This window comes from Ammospiza caudacuta, chromosome 2 (genome assembly GCF_027887145.1).
Source record: "Ammospiza caudacuta isolate bAmmCau1 chromosome 2, bAmmCau1.pri, whole genome shotgun sequence".
Classification (NCBI taxonomy): Eukaryota; Metazoa; Chordata; class Aves; order Passeriformes; family Passerellidae; genus Ammospiza; species Ammospiza caudacuta.
Genome location: NC_080594.1, coordinates 49941357 through 49953315, shown reverse-complemented (window position 1 = coordinate 49953315; position 11959 = coordinate 49941357). Strand labels below are relative to the sequence as shown.

Genomic DNA, 11959 nt, shown 5'->3' with positions numbered 1-11959 from the left:
GACTGCTGGGAAATACATACAGTGCAATGTTTAAAACATCTGTTGGTAACACTTAAAGCGTTGATTTAAGAATGAAGGTCAGTGCTTGCTGTGTCACAGAAAGCTTTGCTGTAAGTTTGGTGTGCACTGTCTCAAGCCCAGATGAAGTTGTTGAGTCACTGCTCCTTGCCTGCCAGCAATGCAGAATGTTACTTGCTCTGCTGGAAGCTGCTGTGCTGCAGTGGTTTTCCTCTGGCAGGAGTGACCTACTCGTGTCTGTTTCTTATCACACCATACATCCCTTTGTAGACTCCATTCCATCTTTCTAATCACAGTGACAGGATGGAAGGGACTTGGCATCCATCTTTTTTCTGCTACTGCAGTCTTATTTTAAATAATTGGAAATATAAGGTGGTTCTGCAATGCAGAATTTCCTATCTTCAAGGAAACATTGCTGTGAAAATAGCTTTCATGTTATAAAAATAATTTAATGTTGCAGAGACTGTTAAATTTTTTTTAAATTATTTTTATTGCATGTCCCTTCTTGTATGGCTTATATGACTTCATTCTGAACCAAATAGAATTTATTTATAGCCACAGGAGAATTTTCCATAGGTATTTATGAATCTAGTGCTGTTCTGCCTGGAAAAGTGGTTATAAAATTGTTAGCATAGGAAATTCTCTATATAATATTTTAAAACTCTCAAATCAGACCGAAGCCTTTTATATATATATACATATGGTTTTTTTTTTAAATTACCATGGGTAGTCAAAAAATTCCTTGCAGTTAAAGTCATATGGTTTTTTTAAACATTGTCATGTAAAATAATTTTTAATAGTTCTGCATAACAAATTTGTACATGATACCTTGAAATTTTCTAGGATTACCCAGCTTCCAAGTTCTCTTTTCAAATGGATGAGATTTTAAAATTTATTTTTGTTGTTATTGCAAAAATCTGCAAGTACGAACATGTACTCTTTTTTTTTTTAGTCAGTCACTGTGATTTCTGTCTCATCATTTTCTAGGATATTTTTATTTAGACATTAAGTAAAAGTAAGGGGATCAGATTTTTGAGAACAGGCATGGCTAAATTCCAATAGCTCATGAGTCCAACTCCTTTGTCCAGAACCTTAAAAGGTTCCATTTCTGTATTACCAGTTCTTCCCAATTCTTCCCTTCTACTAAGGGGTTACATAGAGTTACTAAGAGTCTGTGGTATTCAAAGTGTTTTTCCTCTAATATTAATGTTAAATCATCACAGGACCTAATTTGTGAGCATTGTCATGTGATGTGGCATAGGGTGGGGAACTTCAGGCTGGTGCTGATAGCAGGATGGTCCATGGTCCTGCCTGTGTCCCACCACTTGAAAAGTTTCACAAGGAGACATGGCTGTTCTTGAGATAGCTTTGTTCCTCTCCAGGGTCCCGTTCAAACACTTGTGCATGCTTTATAAGATGCTAAATCACTCCTGTGATCCCTAGAAAAGAAGAATTAGATTTTGCCAATGCAGCTTGGTGGTTCACCAAGGTCTGGAGGATATTTTAGTAGCTAATATGGATGGAACTGCTTTGGGTTTCAACTCCTTCCATTTTCCCCAGTCACCCTCATTTGTGTCCCCTCTGCAGGTATTAAGACATAACAAGATAAATATTAAGAGATTAGAAAACAGCCTTCTCATTCTTTTGGACATAGTAGGAAAAATTCTGTTATGAAGAACTCTGAAGGGGATGTAACAAAATGGGAAGTAAAGAGGACAAAATGATAGAAAATGATAGAAAATGAACAAAGCCCTAAAGCAAAGCCAACAGAGACATCTTGTTTATGTTAAAATAGTTTTTGTATTATTTTGGGTGAAAGCATGGTCAGATCCACATTATTTCCAACAGTTTCTTATAATCCTGTAGAATTCAATTTACAAATATTACTGATGAATAAAATCAGTTGTTGTAGCACTGGTAATCTGATTGTAGCACCGGTAATCTGGTACCTTCCTACTTAGATACCAGGTTGGATCCTGATCAAGCTGATTTTTATGGGTTATTTAGCCTTCTATAAATTTTAGTGGGCTTATTTTTTTTTTCTTAGCTTGATACACTTTCTACAAAGGTTCATTGTCTCTTTTTCCCTTTCCACAGAAACTCTGTTGCCTTTGTCTGTCAAGCATCAGTTTTAGCTCCCTGTCACTGAGTAAGGTCTTAAATGTTTTTAGTTTAGTTATAAATTGTAATTGAGGAACTGTTGGAATGAAGTGGAACTGTTGGCTGGAGGTCTGTGGTCCATATTTTTGCTCAAAGCAGGGGATCAGTATTGGTTCAGGTCAATCATGTACCTTTAGACAGCTCCTCTCCTAGTGACAGGATTTTTCCGGCTGTTTCGCACGAACCTCCCAAACTGGTTTGTTGCCATTGCCCCTTGTTAGTCTTGCGCTACTAAGAAGAGCTCAGGTCCACAGCCTTTGAAACTGCCCTTCAGGTCTATGTAAGATGTTACCATGCTGCACCTATAGTCTCCTCAGACTAAGCAGCCCGACTCCCCTCATATACTCCTTGTAGGCCATGTGCTTTGGGCCCCTGACCATGTCAGTAATCCTCTGCTGGGGAACAAAGCAAGCCCAAAACACCACTATGTTCTGATCACAGTACCTTCATCGGCACTGAGTAGACTTCCCTTTATATGGAAAGCCTGGTATCCCTGGTATCCCCCAGCTGCTTTGGAGCAGGGCTGCTGTCCAGCCCCTCACTGAAGCACAGCCCATGGTCCCAGGTGCAGAACTTTGTACACGATGAACAGTGACCTTTCTGCAGGCCCCCTCCTTAAGGTTCTCCATGTGCCCCCTCAATTCATCGGGATCACAGGCAGGCTAAGGCTCAACCTTTCAGGAGTGAGAGCACTTTCCTTAAGTCTTGAACGGTATGAGGACTTAGCATACACCCTTTTGAGATAGGGCAGGATGTCTGACCTTTGGCAGGCTCTCCGACAGAGAGCAGAAAAGGTATGTTTCCTTCTGTGTTTTGCATCTTTGAGAAAGAATGAAGTTTACCAGCAGTAACTATGTGTGCTCCACACGGTGGTGCCTGAATGCTGTGAATTACGTGAAACACCAGCGTGCCTCCCTGCCGAGGGAGGGCTGCGCCTGCGGTACCATCTCTAGATCTCACCCTCAGGCACGGCTCACGCTGTACATGCGAAGCTGCAGCCTCTGCCTCGCCCTGGGGACAGCGGGACGCGGGGAGCGGGGAAACGCCTCCGTGAGCCGAGGCTGAGGCGCCGCCCGGGCCCCGCCACACCTCCGCAGCCTCGGCCGGCGCTCTGAGGGCGGCACTTGCCCCGCTCCCGCCTCCTCCTCCGCCTCCTCCGCGGCGCGGGCCTCCGGGCGGCGCGGCCCCACCCCTTCCCCGTGCGGGAGCGCCGCCGGCGGGGCGGATAGCGGTCCTTTGTGTGCGCCGGCACCGGCGGGATGTGAGTGCGGGCCGGGCCGGGCCGGGCGGGGCGGGGAGGCTGCGGGATCGGCTGCGCCGCTTCCCCTCGGAGAGCGGGACAAGCGCCCGCCCGCCCGCCCATCGCTGCTCCCTGCGGGCTCCGGCGCCCGTCTCGGGCCTCCGCGGTGCCCCAGGGGGAAGCGGGCGGGCGGGCGGCAGCGCGGCGAGCCTTTTCTCATCTGCTGTCTGTCGTGTCGCCGCAGGCTGGCCCGGGTGACCGTCCTCCATGACTGCCTGGGCTGCAGGACCTTCGAGCTGCCGCCGTCCGCGGCCGTGCGGGACGTGAAGAGGCGGATCGAGGCGGAGGCCGGGCTGCCCCTCGCCGAGCAGCGCCTGTGGCACCGCGGCAGAGAGGTGAGGGCCGGGCGGGGCCGCGGAACCTCCGCGGGGGCGAGGGAAGTGCGCACCCGGATGCTCCTGTGCCGTGCGTGGGCAGCGCGGTGTGTGCCTGTCCTTAGGGGGTCCTCATGTGGGAAGCACGGAGGTTGTTTGGATGACCCTCATACCGCTCTTGATAGTGCCAGCTTTTATCATCCGAGTTCTTGCGTATTTTTTTTTTCTTTCTTTTTCTGAAGTTCTCCGTGTGTTTTACCCTAATTTCTTTGCGGGGTTGTTGGGGAGAGCAGAAATTCACCGGAGAGTGCTGATCTGTTTGTTCTGCCCTCCTGCCTTTCTGGTCAGTTTCAAGAGCAGAGTTGACATCACCGTGAGATGAAAGTGACAAGCTGAAAACTGAGGTCTGGGCACAGGAGAGAGTCGAATGAATGAATGAATGACCTTGTTCTGTTGCAGGCATCAGCCTGGTGTCAGTCTTTCAGTACTGCTTCCTGTGCTTCTAGCTGTGCTCTTGGGAACTGGGAACCTGGAGACCTGGTGGGATGGGATGAGTAGAGACAAAAAGGGGAGAGAGAGGAGGTTGGAAATTGGTGTTAAATAGGGCAAGGGGATTTGCAAAGGGGTAGAGAAGTGAGGGCTCTAGGGAGACCTTATTGTGGCCTTTCTAAATATAATAGGAGCTTATAAGAAAGATGGAAGGTTACTTTCTGCCAAGGCCTGAAGTGATAGGACAAGGGACAATGGCTTTAAAACAAAAAAGGTAAGTTTAGATTTGGGACGAGGAAGAAATTTTTTAGGATGAGGATGATAAAATACCGAAACAAGTTGCTGAGAGAAGTTGTGGATTCCCCATGACTGGAAATGTTGATTATCAGATGGAGCTTTGAGAGACCTGATCTAGTTCCTGTTCATGGCAATGGTAGGAGGGGAAGTTGAACTACATGGTCTTCAAATGTCCCATTCCAACCCAAACCATTCAGTGAGACAAGGAAAGATACACGAGTTGGTTGTATTGCTTAGGAAGATTTTAAGAACCTGGACAGCACAAGCTAGCTTTGAGGGCTCAGGTTTGAAGCAAACTGCCTGTGTAGTTTATCTTTTTTTGTGTGTCCTTGATTTTGTTCTCACCAGGCCTTCCCTTTTTGCAGGACAAACTCTGTATCACTTTCTAAAATTTGCCTGGAAGCAAAGATCTGACTGCCACAGAAAACTTATCTTTTGCAGGGAACAGTCAGTAAGCAGACTGTAATTGCTGTTCTATTTGTTTGTTTTTTTTTAAATATAATACACTAGAATATATATGAGAATATTTATTCTGTACTGTAGCAAATTTGAAAATCCTTTATAAACTTTTGAACTCCTGTTTATTGGGATCAAATGATTTTAAATCTTTTTGAATAGGAGAATATTAATCTGTGAATAATTTTTTCCATTAGAACTGTTACGTGCAATTGATAGATGTTAAGTAAACTCCAATATCTTTTTCTCTTATAGTTCCTTAATGTATTAAACTATTCATTTGGATCTATTCAATGTGCAAGTTTCTAGTGGTGTCTTGATACAAAAATCCTACCTTAGAATATTTGGTTACTGTATCCCTTTAATGCTTGGTGATAGCTTTCACTGCTCTGTGGATTGCTTTATTTTAGTGGTTTCAGAGTACTTATAACCCAATTGGGTTATAATTTGCATTTTGAGAAAGTTCAACTCAAGTACAATATTTTTGCGGTTTTACAAACCCACTGCTGTTTTAATCACTATTTAAAACTGATAAAAGTAAAAAAGAACATAAGTTTTTTTTCTTACTAATGATGTTAAATAATGATTACGTACTCTGGACTAAGGCTGTTTTTTATTAAGTGTAGTTAGATTGTAAGCATCTATGTCTGTGTAGACACCAACTGCTTTCTAGTGATTTGTTTTTACCCATCAAAGTGAGGAAGTAGTCCCAAAATCTACTACAAACTGAGACTAATATAATAATACAATTTCACATAATAATATTTTAATCTAGTTTCTAATTAGTACAGTGGCCTTCTAAATCTGCATTTGTTGTTGCGTGCAGGATAACATGGGTGATATATGAATCTTCTAGCAGCACTTGGTATATGAATGAGACATATATCACATGAAACTAGAATTGCAACAAAATCTTTATGTGCTATGAATAAATAATAGTTTTCCCAATGGCTGCTGAGGAATGTGTTGCTTAGTTTGCCTCAGTTTCTCTATGATGTTCCTAGTGAGGCACTGGAGGCAGGATTAGGTGAGTTTCAGTGGTCCCTTCAACCTTGATCATGCTGTGATGGGTTTGCATGTAGAAGTAATGGGGGTTGTCAAATTCTTCAAGGGTGTTTCTCTGACAGACTTTTGTCTCCACACAGTGTCTTTCCTGCTGCTTTGAGCTGCTATTGCTTAGTTTAAGCCCTCTATGAAATTGCATACCCAGATGTATTTGTGGAGTATACAGACTATGTACTTCCTGTATATGTTAATTTTTTCTGTGGGCATGCACCTTAGAACAATAACTGTTTTACTTTTATGCTTCCAGAACTTCCCTGAATACAAAACTTTTTCAATTGTAGAAACAAGAGGCCATGGCTTGCTCTTAGTATGCTTCTATAGGCATTTTTCCACCTGATTTGTTTTCTCCAGTTATTATGAAACTGAAACTTCTGACCAAGATCTGTCTTATTTTCTCCTTCAGTTGTCTGACGGTGTCAAGATTGTGGATCTTCAGAAGTCTCAAAATCAAGTTTTTCTGGAGCTTCAGTCAAAAGGGTTGAAAGGAGGAGGTATGGAAAGTATTTGTCTCTGTTTATAAACTGGAAATTCAAAGAATTTTCTGATGCAATATGGAGTTGAAATTTTTATCTTCCTTAAATGGGAAGCGATTATTTTTCATGTAAGTCCTAGGTTTGTCACTTGTTCTTTTCATTCTGCTCTAGAAACATTAAGCTTCTCTTTTTAAGTGCCCTGGTCTTTAATTTTTTTCCTGTGATACAATGTGTAGAATTTAGGTTATTGATTCCAAAGGTTGCTATCCTTTGGAATCAATAAGACTTGCCTTTCAGTAGTGTTGTAGCTGCCTTGTCTCATATAAAATAAGCTGGATACTTGAAAACAATTCTGATACTGAAAGGATATCTTTTCAGTAACCACCATGTAAAAAATTATAACACTGGTAAACATTTCTGGATTTCTTCTTTTGTTTTTAGAGTTTTTTCTTTGATAACTTGGTTTTCTTTTGATTCTGTCTGTTATTTACATTTTTATTTAAAAAATGGAAGGTCTGTCTTTTCATATAGTATCTTGATAACTGAATATCTTCAGAAATGCTCTTAAAATCTGTCATAATTATTTTATTTGGCTGCTAGCATTAATATTCTTCTCACAATAACTTTCCTGTAAGGCAATGAAATATATGCTAATCAGATGGCATGATGAAGAAGAAAACCCTTATTTTCATGCAGATATTTGGTCTCATAAAATATTGTATTTCTTAGCCTGTTCAAGGCATGTATGTACTGGATTACGGATTTTTAGTGACAGAGAGAAGTTTGTATATTAGGCAGAAGTTCATGTTCACATTCTCTGGAACCTGAGGTGATTAGAAAACACCTATGAAAATGGACCTCATTTCTATGACCTCATGGTTCTGATATCAAACATTTTTCTTTCTGTCATTCTTGACAGTTTGCTGTAATATTTTGCTGTGTGTAGGCTATGGTAGATTAAATAAAAAGAGTCTCATTTTCCACCATGCAACTATATAGAGACTAAAGTGTAGTGGCCCTAAGAAATTTTCCATGGGAAGGAGAAACTGTTGCTGTATTTTTGTGCCCAGGATTGGAGATTTTCTTAGAGATGTCACTGTAAGTAATCTATGTCTAGATAAAGTGCTTATCTTTTCCTGGCCCACAGTTCTGAGGTAAGTAAACTTAAAACATCTGAAGTCTTCAGTATTAGCCTTCTGTGTTCATTCTGGAGTCTTCCAGTTCACAGATTTTTCCTTACAGCAGGTGAATCAAGAAATGCCCTGAATTTCTAACTTGGAAGTGCATGGTCAATAGGACCAAGCACATGGATTGCTGAAGTACTCTGAGGATTATCCATGTCCCCTTTGTGTTCATTCATTGCTGCTATCAAATAATGCATGATCTTTTCATATGATCACAAAATAATTCATGTTGGAAGGGACATGAGGATGTTTTTACTCCAGCCTGCTGCTCAGAGTATGGGCAGCTCTGAGGTCAGTCTGGGTCACTTGAGGGTTGATCTGATTGAGCTTGGAAAGAGGAGGGAGACTGCACAGATTTCTGGGCTCCTAAGTGCTTGACTGCTCTTATAGTAGAATGAGTTTCTCCTTTAAATTTGTGGTAACAGTTTTGTTTTAAATATGACCAACTCTTAATACTGAAGAAAAATCAGTTTAGCCTTTCATGGGATGCAGTAAATAATAACCTGTAGCCAGAGTAATTGTTGTGACATACACAGAGCTCTGCTCTTAAAGAGAACAAAGTCTATCTTCATTCCTATCACTTAAATGTTATTTGTCTGTTTTTGTGGTGGTTCCCATGGTGAATGAAATGTGTCTTTAAACACTTCCACCTGCCTGTCCAACTTAGAGAAGATCAGTTTCTTCATTTTAGGTAATGTCGGTTGATCAGTTTGCCTTATTTTGGAGGTATGCATATGGCATACTGACTTTCATATACTTCTCTATACTGCAAATATAATAGAATTATGAAATACTTCACATATTCAGCTGTCAGTTACAATGTCTTGCTTATTTTTTCATTGATGCTATTAAGTTACCTTAAATAAAGTAACCAAAGAAAATTTTAAAGACAAAATACTTGATTTTTTACTTGATGCTTTCTCAGCAAATAAAACTCTTATTTGTCCCCTTTTTTTCTACTTTGCTTTTTTATCCTAGTGTTTTATTCTAGAATACACATAATATGCAGGTTTGAATCTGTGTGCTTCATAAACATGTTTATGCAGAAGAGAGGGAGAGAGTAATTACTTCTTAACAATTAAAAAAAAAAAGCTTTAAATGGGGCATCATTAGGGTCTGTGTATGTTTTAGAGGTTTGGTTTAGGGAGCGGCCCTTTAGTCTCAGACTGGAGTTTGAAATGAAGAGTATTGAAACTTTCATTTTGTGATAGACTTTTTCTCTTGGAGCAGATGTTCATGATGCTGGGACTCTTTTCCCTCCAGCATTAGGCCCTGGCAACACCAAGGCTGGCACCAGGTCCATGGCCAGAATATGTCAGAACAGGAAGTGTACACTAGAGCCAAAAACTTCTGTGCCTGTATGTGTAGCTGTCATTAGGGATCATGACTGGCTGTAAAAGAGTTACAGCCACTGCTGCCCTGGAATACTGTCCTGCTACTTAAAAAGCAGTAGTCCTTGAGAAATTGCTACTTTTGAGCATCAAGTAATTGCACTTGTGGCACAACTGTTGCAAAGACTTACCCCCCCAAGTTTATTTCATCTAGATATGAAACAGCTCATTGATGTCAACATCAAAACTGCTATTTCACCTTTTTTAATTTAAAGATTTGTAATGTAGGCTTTCCACAGATGATTCTGGAAATACAAGATTTTACAATAATAGGCCTTGAGTTAATTTTAAGAAATTATTGTTTTCAGTAATTGTTTAGTATTTTTTTTTAAATCTGAAATTAAGTGCACAACAGCATAATACACAGCATAATTATAATAATAATCTTTTTATTTACTTGTTTGCTTTTAGGTCGTTTTGGACAAACAACTCCACCACTTGTTGATTTTCTAAAGGATATATTAAGAAGATATCCAGAGGGAGGACAGATTCTTAAGGTAGACAATAAATAGTATTTTTAACAGTTATTTAATGTGCATGACATAATGCTGAAGTTTAACACTTCCCAGCAAATCTTGTGGTTGTTTTATCTTAGATTCACTGTACTACAGAAGATAGAAGTGTCCATTTCTGTGCACAAGGCAAAACGAGTTGTGTGCTTTGTGTGGTTTTTAGTAGTTTTTTTTTTTCTTTGAAGATGGCAGTTTTGTGGGTTTTTTTTTAAGAGCATCTGGGGTGATTAGTTGGATGTTAAACTTCTAATAGAGCATACTTCATCACACGGGTGGTAGTAACTTAATTTTATTTGTGTATGGGAATACTAGGTTCTAATGAACGGGGTTTGATGCAGATATATCTTATCTACCTCTACATGCCTACGCCCAAAACACCTGAATACAAATATTGACAGATGATGACAGTTTTTTATGTCTGCTGTCTTGTTTGCAACCATGGAACTAGAAGCTGATTATGCTTAGTGGGAATGCCCAAGATAAGCACATCTTCAACTGTTTTGGCAAATTGCCTCCTGGGTATGTTCTCAGCAGTGTCTGTATGTAGGAAGGGTCCTTACATTTTTATTATTTCTCAGTACTAGTTGCATCTGTAAAATGCATTTGAATTAAGAAGGGTTCAGATTTCCTCAATATTTTAAACCCAAACTTTCATTCCAATATGAAGAAATAAGGAAATGTCCTTAGAAATCAGATAGGTAAATCTAAAAGTAGAAATGATGCTGTTTTTGTAGTTTACAATTTAGGGTTAACAGATTCTTAGAGAGAGATTACTACCAGGACTTTTGCTGATACCTTTAAATTTATTTCAGTGTTTTCAATCTTCAGATACAATGGTGTTACTGCTGAACGTAGTAGTTACCTTCTTGTGCCACAGCATGAATGCAAGTCTGACTTCATGGTGATTGCCCTACTTAGTATTTAATATTTCTGGAAACTTTGGGCTATCTTACTATGTCTTCATGAAAGACTGTCATGATCGTTCTTTTAGAAGAAGAACTGCATATAAATATCTTGTAAAGATTCTTTAAACATCTGTTATTTATGCTTAACTGTAGGTGTATTTCTTGCTATCTCATAATGCTTCAAAACTATGTAGAAGTGACAATATAATATGCATTATAGTCTGAACATACTGTCAAAAACTTCAAAATAAAAGGGTTATAATTTTGGAACCAGGTATTAGGTAACAGTGAGCTTATTTTAGTCTCAACAGTATACTTGAATGCAACCTAATCTGAAATACTGATTGCTAGTTGATGCATTTTTTTAAGTAGAAATTCATCTTGCTATGAAGTCTTTTATGTATAACTGAATGAAATTAAAGTATGTGAATACATTGCATGTGATGTATCTACATTGCTTTTCAATTCAGCTGAAATACTTGCTTATGCCAAGCTTGCACACACCCACATAAGCATACACACGTGTTTATGTGTCTGGAGCCCTGATACACTGTGATGATTCAGTGTAAATAGACCATTGTGTGAGGCTGTAATCCCCAAGGTATTTATAATCATGCTTACGTGTCTGCTGTTGATGAAAACAGGACTGGATAGGCATATTTTATTAATGGTCATGTTTACAGAACTGCTTTACTGACATTTGAGTTTTCTGTAGCTCTCACCACTGATACTACTATTTAGCAAATACTCAGTCTTAATATAAGCCTCTTTCCAGTCTGTGGGTTTCATTCAACAGGGCTGCTTCTCTGTTGGTTCATGACTTAGGGAGCCACTGGTCAGAACTGTTTTGCAGCCCTTTGCTGCAGGGGTGTTAGAAGCATGAGCACCACGGCCCAGGAATGGTTGGTTCATACCGTGAAATGTAAACTTCAGCCTAATTCAATTGATGCAAAGAAGAGTGCTGTGCATTTCCTGTTTGTGCCTCACTGTTGTTGGACACCTGTTTGAAAGGACTTATCTAACACACTTTGATAAATATAAAATTCTTTTTTCTTCTTCTCACATTTGCCTAGTTTTGAGACTTTTACAGCTCTGATTCTTAGGATAATATAGTAGTAATAGTTTGGTAGCTTATTTCTCAACTTTGTATGACTGCTTTCTTATGATATTTGAGCTCCATATTCAAATCATTTTTATAGTATTTGTCTGAATATTTGTTTATAAGAAAACCTATTCTCATGTATAAACTGGATAAAGCCATTTTGGTTGAATCGTACGAAAACAGTTATACTTGAGAAATTTACTTGTTATTTTCTACTGTATAAGTTCAAAAGCCATTGCTAGAATATGTATTACTGCATTATACTTTGTTTTGTTTAATTTTTTCTGCCTCAG

General features: G+C 39.7%; 1 protein-coding gene across 1 annotated transcript in view; it reads left to right on the top strand.

Moving 5' to 3' along the window:
- Nucleotides 1-6557: 6557 nt before the first annotated feature.
- Nucleotides 6558-11959, top strand: part of SACS (sacsin molecular chaperone) — a 28885-nt gene continuing 23483 nt past the window's right edge. The window contains exons 1-2 of the mRNA XM_058800119.1: nucleotides 6558-6590; nucleotides 9559-9644. The gene's annotated coding sequence lies outside the window, so the exon portion shown is untranslated. The remainder of the gene's footprint in view (nucleotides 6591-9558; nucleotides 9645-11959) is intronic.